Source organism: Salmo salar, chromosome ssa12 (assembly GCF_905237065.1).
Source record: "Salmo salar chromosome ssa12, Ssal_v3.1, whole genome shotgun sequence".
In the NCBI taxonomy this organism is placed as follows: domain Eukaryota; kingdom Metazoa; phylum Chordata; class Actinopteri; order Salmoniformes; family Salmonidae; genus Salmo; species Salmo salar.
In genome coordinates, this window is record NC_059453.1 from 36,239,187 (window position 1) to 36,248,327 (window position 9,141).

Genomic DNA, 9,141 nt, shown 5'->3' on the forward strand with positions numbered 1-9,141 from the left:
GTGGGGGCCGTGCTATCACAGCGCTCGGGCACGCCACCAAAACTCCGCCCTTGCGCCTTCTTTTCTAGGAAGCTCGGTCCGGCGGAGCAGAACTATGACATGGGGGACCGGGAGTTGTTAGCTGTAGTCAAGGCTCTGAAAGTGTGGAGACACTGGCTTGAGGCGGCTAAGCACCCTTTCCTCATCTGGAATGACCACCGTAATCTCGAGTACATCCGGGCAGCTAGGAGACTGAATCTGCGTCAGGCCAGGTGGGCCATGTTCTTTACCCGATTTCGGTTCACAATCTCCTATCGGCCAGGTTCATTAAACACGAAGGCCGACATGCTGTCCCGCCTATATGACACAGAGGAGAGGGCCATCGATCCAACTCCCATCCTCCCAGCGTCATGCTTGGTAGCACCGGTGGTCTGGGAGGTGGATGCGGAGATCGAGCGGGCGTTACGGTTGGAACCAGCACCATCTCAGTGTCCAGCAGGTGTTCAGTACGTGCCGCTTGGTGTCCGTGATCGATTGATTCGATGGGCCCATAATCTCCCCTCTTCGGGTCACCCTGGGATCGAGAGGACAGTGCGGAGCCTGAGGGGAAAGTACTGGTGGCCCACCTTGGCAAAGGACGTGCGGTTTTATGTTTCCTCCTGCTCGGTGTGCGCTCAGAGCAAGGCTCCTCGACACCTGCCTAGAGGGAAATTACAGCCCCTCCCCGTTCCACAGTGGCCGTGGTCGCACTTGTCAGTGGACTTTCTCACCGACCTTCCCATATCTCAGGGAAACACCACAATCCTGGTCGTTGTGGATCAGTTCTCAAAGTCCTGCCGTCTCATCCCGTTACCCGGTCTCCCTACGGCTCTGCAGACTGCGGAGGCCCTGTTTACCAATGTCTTCCGGCACTACGGGGTGCCCGAGGACATCGTTTCTGATCGGGGTCCCCAGTTCACGTCCAGAGTTTGGAGGGCATTCATGGAACGGTTGGGGGTCTTGGTCAGCCTGACCTCGGGTTTCCACCCCGAGAGTAATGGGCAGGTGGAGAGAGTGAACCAAGAGGTGGGTATGTTTCTAAGGACGTATCGCCGGGACCGGCCCAGGGAGTGGGCGAGATACGTCCCATGGGCAGAGGTACCCCAAAACTCCCTCCGTCACTCATCAACTAATATGTCACCGTTTCAGTGCGTGTTGGGCTACCAGCTGGTCCTGGCTCCATGGCACCAGAGCCAGACCGAGGCTCCTGCGGTGGAGGAGTGGGTGCAGCGCTCAAAGGACACTTGGAAAGCAGTCCAAGACGCACTAACAAAGGCGAGTGGACGGCAGAAGAAGAGCGCTGACCAGCACCGCAGTGAGACCCCTGTGTTTGCACCAGGGGATCGAGTCTGGTTCTCGGCTCGAAACCTACCCCTCCGCTTGCCCTGCCGGAAGCTGGGGCCGCAGTGTGTAGGGCCGTTTAAAGTCCTGAGGAGGATAAACGAGGTGTGTTACCGGTTACAACTTCCACCTTATTACCGTATTAACCCCTCGTTTCATGTGTCTCTCCTCAGGCCGGTGGTGGCTGGTCCCCTGCAGGAAGGTGAGGTGCCGGAGGTCCCTCCACCCCCTCTGGACATTGGGGGGTCCCCGGCGTATACGATACGCGCCATTCTGGACTCCAGACATCGGGTGGGGCGCCTACAGTACCTCGTCGACTGAGAGGGGTACGGCGCGGAGGAGAGGTGCTGGGTACCAGTGAAGGACATTTTGGACCGCTCACTACTGAGGGATTTCCACCGCCTTCATGGGGATCGCCCTGCGCCTCATCCTCCGAGTCGCCCTCGAGGCCGGTGGCGGCGCACTGCGGGAGCCGCGCGTCAGGGGGGGATACTGTCACGTATCCCACCGAAGGTGGCTCCCCTGCCTATTCGGGCGGCGCTCGGCGGTCGTCGTCGCCGGCCTACTAGCCGCCGCTGATCCTTTTTTCCTTTTCTGTTTGTTAGTCTTATTGGTTGCACCTGTTCCCTATTTGAGTGTTTTGATTTGTGTTTATTTAACCTCTTGACGGTCACCTAGGATAGGGGGCGCTACAGCGATTTCTGAAAAAGAATCCTGCCCATTTTAAACGGCCTCCTACTCAAACTCAGAAGCTAGGATATGCATATAATTAATACTTGTGGATAGAAAACACCCTAAAGTTTCTAAAACTGTTTGAATGGTGTCTGTGAGTATAACAGAACTCATATGGCAGTCAAAACCCCGAGACCGATCGTAACAGGATGTGGAATTCTGAATTGCGGACTCAACTTCATCACTTTGCCTATTAATCACACCGTGAGCAATGGTTCATTGAGCACTTGCTATTGCTTCCACTAGATATCCCCAGTCTTTACAAAGTGGTTTGAGTCTCCTACTGTGAAAACTGACTGAATGAGACGCTGTGGAAAGTGGTCACATGAGGAGGGCCATCACCATTATGACGCCGGCGCTCCTGGCTACCGGCGCTCCTCCCCTTTCGAAACGTTTTGAAAGACAATGCAATCGTCCCCCTTGAATCTTATTGGAGCTCTGGTTGAAAAAGCCCTAAAGATTTATGTTATACAACGTTTGACATGTTTGAACGAACGTAAATTTTAAAAAAAAGTTTTGGAGCAGCCTTCAGAACGCGCTAACAACAACAAGCTATTGGGACGTAAAGGATGAACTTTTTTGAACGAAAATACATTTGTTGTGGACCTGGGATTCCTGGAAGTGCTTTCTGAGGAAGATAATCAAAGGTAAGGGATTATTGATAATAGTATACAAGAGTAGATTTGATATGCGATTGTTCCAAGATGGCGCTGACCTGTAACGGTAGCCTATTTTTCTGAGTATCGCATCCCCTTTTATCGCAAAGTGTGATTACCCAGTAAAGTTATTTTTAAATCTGGCATTACAGGTGCTTTCAAGAGATATTCATCTATAAATCTTAGAATGACAATAATACATTTTAAAAATGTTTTCGAATAGTAATTTAGTAAATTGTAGCGCCTTTTCACCGGAAGCTTTTGAGGGAAAATAGTTAGTCAACGTCACGCGCCGATGTAAAATGCTGTTTTTATATATAAATATGAACTTTATCGAACAAAAGAATGCATGTATTGTGTAACATGATGTCCTAGGTGTGTCATCTGATGAAGATTGTCAAAGGTTAGTGCTGCATTTAGCTGTTTTTTGGTTATTTGTGATGCATGTGGTTGGTCGGAAAATGGCTATGTGGCTACTTTTACGATATACTCCTCTAACATAATCTAATGTTTTGCTTTTGCTGTAAAGCCTTTTTGAAATCGGACAACGTGGTTCGATTCAGGAGAGGTGTATCTATAAAACGATATAATTAGAATTTTTTTAGAAAATAAATAATTATTAAATTTTGTTATGCTAATGGCGATATGATTTTTCGCTGGATGTCGCACAGGGGTTAAGGGCTTGTAAGTAAGCACTTCACTGTAAGGTCGACACCTGTTGTATTCGGGGCATGTGACAAATAAAATGTGACTTGATTTGAGGGCTTATAACTGTATCATGCAGCCCTTCGTTTTGTCACTAACAAGAGACATCTAATTGACCATTGTGATCTCTGCAGTGCTGTTTGGTGGACATAGCTAGCAAAACAAAGACTAAAATACTGGTTCATTCTTATTTAGTGTTTTGTACATGTACTTTACTGGCATGCTGCTTTTTATATTGATATTTTTTCATCTGGTTGATGTCATCTGCCTGTTTGTCTGAAACTGATGTGTTGATGCTGCTGTCTTGTTCCAGGTCTCTCTTGAATATGTCATTTTTATCTCAACAAGACTAACCTGATTAAATAAAGTTTAAATAAAATCAATAAAAAGGTTTAACGATTGGTTTCTTAAATGTGAAATGAATGTATTATGTATACAAGGTTAAAGTAAAGTGTTACTCCCATTTGTAAAGTAAAAACCCTATTGTTGCTCCAGTTCACAAATTCAGTTGGAATTACTATGAAACCATAATATTAACCAAAAATATGCCTGGAGGGAGGTCATACACTTCAGGCTGTGCATTACTGCCGTTGTCGCCTAATCTGTAATGTCATCTTGTTTGTTATTTGGCTGTGAGAGGTGTGAATGGATGGGGCAGGTACAGTAGCTGCAGAAAGAGTATAAAACAGGGCTGCAGAGAGCAGAGAGACACCACACTACTACTGAAGACCAGAAGACATCATCCAGATAAACAGCCATCAATCAGACAGCATCGTCCAACTGTAAGAGGTATGTTTGTTTTCACTGAGAATCTTATTTGCAAAGGTGTATAAGAGTGGGCAGGTGTATACAAGTGGACAGGTAGGAATGGATGGAGAGATGTAGGTGGACATGTGTATAATGTAACACGGTCGACCTGGGATCCATACTAACTTGCTGATCTTTCATTTGGTAGTGTAAAAGGACCCACTGTGTGTCTTGTGTGTGTTAACATATTGTGCTCTAGTAAAGGATGAAGATCCAGAGTATGTTACTGCTGTTTGCTCTAGTGGGTGTCCTGTTAGCAAGCTCCCTCAATGAAGATAACTCTGAGGAAGGTATGTCTTGTTTGTGAATGTGTACTACTTTACTGCCCGGATTTAATCTGATAGAATTTAGTTAAATGGAAAATCTTTCTTCCTCAGCTCTCCTGCAGGAGGATGATCTAAAAAGTGGAAAGGCTGCATTTTTGGCAAAGTTGGCTGCTCTGAAGACCAGCGCCTCTGAAGATGAAGCACCATGTGATCTATCTATCTATCTATCTATCTATCTATCTATCTATCTATCTATCTATCTATCTATCTATCTATCTATCTATTCTATCTATCTATCTGAGCAACAGTAAAGTCACAACGGGAGGTTAGCAGAGGGTGGTAGGGAAAGAGGAGGGAGCAACATGGCTAACTCCATCTCTACTGTTTATTAGCATCATGTTTCATAGAGGCAAATTCTTTTTAAAATGGTAGTCAAATACTGGCCTAAAAACAATAGGTTTAAAAGGTAGTCAATGGTAAATGGGATATTTATTCAACATGTCGTAGTCATTTTTACATTTTTACCTTTTTAAAAATGTATTTTCTATAAAGCATATTTAAAACTGTATTCCAGTTTGGAGCGTGCTTTGGAACAAAGCCAAGGAAATTGTGGGGTGAGAAGAGACCAGAATTGGGATGCCGAGGATCCTTTTCAGTCTCCATATGGAATCAACTATCACCTCTGAAGACATCACTAACAATACCTCAATGAATCATTCCAACATCCATCCATCAATCACTGACTAACAAAAAACAAAACAGTAATACAGTTCTTTGGTACTTTGGTACTGAGAAGAACTCATCAACATAATGAAGAATATATGTTTTATCCATAAACGTACTTTATGTCCTGACACATGGTCGTTTTTTCGTCAAGACAGCGGATTTATATTAATGATCAGAATTTCTTTGTGCAATGTTGTATGGTTGACGTGTCACACTGTGATCCTCCAATAAACTATCAAGCATTACACATGTTTAGTCGTTTTTTTATTGATCTTACATTTTTAAGAGTGTTTCAATTACATCATATATGTTACATAATAATGTTTCATTCAGTGTTTTTATTGTGTAACAATGTGAACTTGACCATAGTACAGATGCAGTGCATGCAGTGCAAATTACATCAGATTACACTGAGCAGTAATAGTAGTACACATATGAACATACACACACACACACGAGACATACCGTCTTGAGAGTTAGCTTCATTGAGTGAGCTTGATAACAGCACTCCCGGTAGAGTGAACAGCAGTAACATATCCTGGATCTTCGAAGCTACATCCTGAATTTAAAAATGAAAAAAAAATATTAGTGACTGGTTCTACACACATTATCCCATAATGACAAAGTGAAAACGTGTTTTTAGGTATTTTTGCTAATTTATTGAAAATGAAATACAGAAATATCTCATTTAGATAAGTATTCACAATAAATCTTAGAATCACATTTGGCAGTGATTACAGCTGTGAGTCTTTCTGGATAAGTCTCACGACTTCCAAGTCGTTTCCTCTCCTTGTTCGGGCTGCGTTCAGCGGTCGGCGACACCGGTCTTCTAGCCATCATCGATCCATTATTCATTTTTAATTTGTTTTGTCTTGTTTTATTACACACCTGGTTTCCATTTCCCTCATTATTTGTTGTGTATTTAACCCTCTGTTCCCCCCATGTCTTTGTGTGGGATTGTTTGTTGTTAGTGCTTGTGCACTTGTTTACTGGTGCGTGTCGGGTATTGTACCCATATTCTGTTGTATTGTTATGCTGTTGGTTTTTGGATTAAACTGCTCCGGCTACAACCTAGTTCTTCTCTCCTGCGACTGACTTCCCTACCACCAGTTACGCACCCCCTTACAGAATCCCACACCGCCATATGGAGTCAGCAGGAGGAGCGCGTCCAGGAGCAAGCGGAAATGATCCACCATCTCGGCGCCGCCATGGACTGCGTTGTCCAAACCATGGACCGCTGGGAGAGACAGGGAGTTCCTCCAGCACCTCCCCCAGCACAACCAGGGCCTGCACTACTCGCCTCCCCTCCACCCGGTCCAAGTGGGATTCGTCTCGCCCTTCCCCGGGAGTACTATGGGATGGCTGCACGCTGCCAGGGTTTCCTATTGCAGCTAGAGCTCTACCTGGCAACCGTCCACCCGGCTCCTTTGGGCCATGAGAGGGTATCTGCCTTCGTCTCGTGCCTCTCAGGGAAATCCCTGGAGTGGGCCAACATTGTGAGGGGAGAAGGAGACGGGCAGTCTTTGACCGCCCGCCTGAGGGTGGAGCGGCAGGTGAATGTCCAAACAGCCTCGTACATTTGCAATAACTTCGATTCATTTTGACCATTACGAAAATGACGACATAAAGAAAAGTCCCAAAGTCGCAAGACTAGGTGCATTGAAACTGCCTCAGCCCATTGACCTATCGAGCTGAAACTCGGGATTCTGGGTCGCCACACATAATATCAGAAATGGACCCGCAGCTAGAATGTAACTACGTGTTTTACGTTTTTATTATGGTTTAAACTGGAGGCACTGTGAATTATGGGCCTGCTCTGAAATATGTGATAGTTGGCTTCTAAGCGAGTTGGAAAAAGTGGGTTTGGTGTCAGAATGATATCTAATTGACTGATGAACGCTGACTTGCTGGTTGCCTTTTATACATTTGCAATATGTTTAAACAGTGATGAACCATCACCAAATTGACAAACTGAAATCAACACTAAAAACAGCATCACCGTAGTCTCTAGGCCGTGCAGAGTTCAACGAGATGCCCCGCTTGACTGTAGCTCGCTCTGAGCGCAGCAACCGTGAAAAAAGTAGGCCCAAAATTAAGCCTGGCCCTAAATTTGACTTGCTTTTGGGGGACAGCGGCGGAACCATTAGGCTTAGAAGGACAATTCAACCAAAGGAATGTTCATATGGTCCTCCCGGTCTATGCAAGCCTAACGTTGACCACGTGGCATTAACCCTTAACAGTGAAAACAGGGTTTTTTCATCTCACAGATTATAATGACACCTTTCCCCAAAGGAATACATTGCCAGCTCCCCTAAATTCAACCCAAAGCCTATGTAGGTTATGAATGCCTTATGAACCTGTCTTCAATGACACTCCATCAGGCCACTATGAGGTGTACCTGTGTCGATTCTAAGCTTTCTGGAGCAACCGGAAGTGGTTAAAATCAACCTAAAAGTGTTTTGCCATTCCCAACCTGCAGTTTGTGAGAAATAGTGCATTCAACCCAGTGTAAATCAGTCAGTTCTTAATGTAAATACTTTAAACTCCGAATTCTGTAAGAGCATACCCCAATCAGGATATGTGTTTACTTTTAGCTTCCTGTGCCAAATGAAAGTGCCTTACATTGGGGTCATAGGGGCTGTTTCGAAGGGTTAAAAAGGTCAGATCTTTCCAAAACTCCATATGTGTGATTAGGCAACCCTCTTGAACTGTAAATCAGTCATTTCTCCCAACAGATGTCAAAGAAAAAACACTCTCTCACACACACACACACACGTAGGATGAAGTGACACAGTGCGGGGCTGAAAGACACACAGAGCCTGCAATAGTTACCTTCGTTCGAACTATCAAAGAACCGTCAGACCTAGAGCACTAAAACTTTAGAAACCTGTTCTAGAGCTCAAGTCGATAGTGTGTGGTGAGTTATGTGGCTCTAGAAGGTTCTCAAACCGAGAAACAGCCTCATACATTTGCAATAACTTCAATTCATTTTGACCATTAGGAAAATGACGACATTTAGAAAAGTCCCAGAGTCGCAAGACTAGGTGCATTGAAACAACTTCCGCCCATAGAGATGGACCCCAAAGTTTCTGTCCGTTAGCTCATTCATGAATTTTGTGCCTGCTCTGAAATATGTGATAGTTGGCTTCTAAACGAGTTGGAAAAAGTGGGTGTGGTGTCAGTTTGTATCAGTTTGGTGTCAGAATGATATCTAATTGACTGATGGACAGTGACTAGCTGGCTGACTTTTGTCCATTTGCAATATGTTTAAACAGTGGTAGACCATCACCACAATGACATTCTGAAATCAACACCAATGAGCGATGGAGAGGAACCACAGTCACTGCCTGGCCATCCCGAGTTCATCGGGCCAGTCAATTTTGCATTCCTGCTTTTTTTGAGCATGTCAAATTCGTGATGGTAAATACCCATTTAAACATTTTTCACTGTTGAATCATATTGCAAATGTACTGTCCATTTGCAATATGATTCAACAGTGAAAAAAACATCACCAAATGGAAATGATGAAAACAACACAACGTGCAATGGAGAGGAACCACTATCACTGCCCGGCCATCCCGAGTTCATCGGGCCAGTAAATTTTGCATTTCTGCATTATTTTTGAGCATGTCAAATTCGCGATGGTAAATGCCAATTGAAACATATTGCAAATGGACAGCCATGCACCTGGTGATTGAAATGGGTTATCAGAAGCACATTTTTAAAATGGTTTGTAATGCCTTTTGGGGGGAGCAAGCGGTCTACGGTTGGGTAGGGAGCACCCCCCACCCGTGCCCATCCAATAGGGGGCGCCCCTGGTCATTTTGGACGTTTTTCAAAAAATTGCTAAGCTGCCCACTCAAGAAAAACCTTCAAACTGTAACCAGTGC

At 44.9% G+C, this 9,141-nt stretch overlaps 1 long non-coding RNA gene across 1 annotated transcript; it reads left to right on the forward strand.

Moving 5' to 3' along the window:
• Positions 1 to 4,105: 4,105 nt before the first annotated feature.
• LOC106564984 (uncharacterized) lies at positions 4,106 to 5,496 on the forward strand. Its single transcript, XR_001319574.2, has 4 exons — positions 4,106 to 4,234; positions 4,459 to 4,549; positions 4,637 to 4,732; positions 5,100 to 5,496. It is a non-coding gene; the product is annotated as an uncharacterized lncRNA (long non-coding RNA).
• Positions 5,497 to 9,141: the final 3,645 nt, after the last annotated feature.